This window comes from Rousettus aegyptiacus, unplaced genomic scaffold (genome assembly GCF_014176215.1).
Source record: "Rousettus aegyptiacus isolate mRouAeg1 unplaced genomic scaffold, mRouAeg1.p scaffold_m13_p_1, whole genome shotgun sequence".
NCBI classification, from domain to species: Eukaryota; Metazoa; Chordata; class Mammalia; order Chiroptera; family Pteropodidae; genus Rousettus; species Rousettus aegyptiacus.
The window spans coordinates 56672193-56673509 of record NW_023416284.1 but is presented as its reverse complement, the minus strand read 5'-3'; the positions used below and the strand labels follow the sequence as shown (position 1 = coordinate 56673509).

Genomic DNA, 1317 nt, shown 5'->3' with positions numbered 1-1317 from the left:
TTTGATGTGGTTCTAGGCTTTATAAGCTGTCTCTTTTGGGAGCTTGTGGCTGATTCTCTGACCCTGCCTGGTGGCGAATCAGTCGCAGGCCAGCTAATAAAGGTTCATAATTCATCTCAATTGGCTCCGTGGGTCTTAGAATTGATGGCACCACAACAATATTAGTAAAAAGAGTTATTATCATGTATTATAACTTTTTGGACTTGTGTATATTTCCTGTCTCTCTACCTCCTCTTCTCTTACAACTTTCTTACTACTCTTGATAACTTTTTCTCCTTTACATTCATTTCCAATTACTGTAAGTCCTACAGATTTCGCTTTCTAAACACTATAAAATCCGTCCCTTCCACTGCCACCACCTGCACCAAAGCTCCTGTTACCTAGACTTGTAGTGTAGCAACTGCTTCCTTATATAATCTTGTCTCTGTCATTTTTTTTTTCTAATCTATAGACCAGCAGATCTTTTCAAAATGGAAATCAATTAAACTCTCATGCTCTTGGCTACCTCTCAGCTTCTTCTTGCATCACTTTTACTCTCTAAGATGGTAGATATACATTGAACTCTTAGTGTCTGGTGAACATACTGTGTTAAGAGCTTTGCATATGTTATTTCATTTAGCCCTCACAGACCACTCTGAGGTTAATACATAATTTGTGTCATCCCCTTTAGCATTTAATAAAATTGATACAGAATGTAGTTAAATGATTGCCCCAAGGAGCCATAGTTAGTTATTGGTACACTCTGTATGAATCAAGTAGTTGAAGTCCATAGTCTATATTCTGAATCACCAATCCATCATTTATCTTTCTTTTGGTTTCTTAAATGCTGCCTGTTCCTCTACATTTTCCTTTTTTTTAGGCAAGGCAACTTTTGGTTGACCTCACAGATTGCGAGGACCTTGTCAGCTTACAATCCCTTATTTTTTTCTTTTTCTTTTTTACACCTACAGTACTTGGTCTTCCTAGGTGGTCTCCCTTCCAAGTACTAACCAGGCCCAAACCTGCTTAGCTTCTGAGATCAGATGGGATCAGGCTTGTTCAGGATGATATGGCCATAGGCTCTTTTTACATTCTTTACATAATTTTTCCTTTCCCTACATGAACCACCCTCCTCTCCATTTTTGCATAGATAGCCACTTTTGGTGCTCTGTATCAGCTCATGTGTAACTTACTCACAGAAGATTTTCTGACTCTCTAATCAGTTCTATCATTGGACTCTTATACCTTTTTTTTCTAGCACATAGTGTGTAATCAGTCACTCATGGTTGTGTTTATCTCATAAGTGCCTATTTCCAACACTAGACATTTCATTAGCTG

General features: G+C 38.0%; 1 pseudogene; it reads right to left on the bottom strand.

The window, feature by feature from the left end:
- Positions 1-941: 941 nt before the first annotated feature.
- On the bottom strand, positions 942-1060 carry LOC118605585 (annotated as a pseudogene).
- Between the last annotated feature and the right edge of the window lie 257 nt (positions 1061-1317).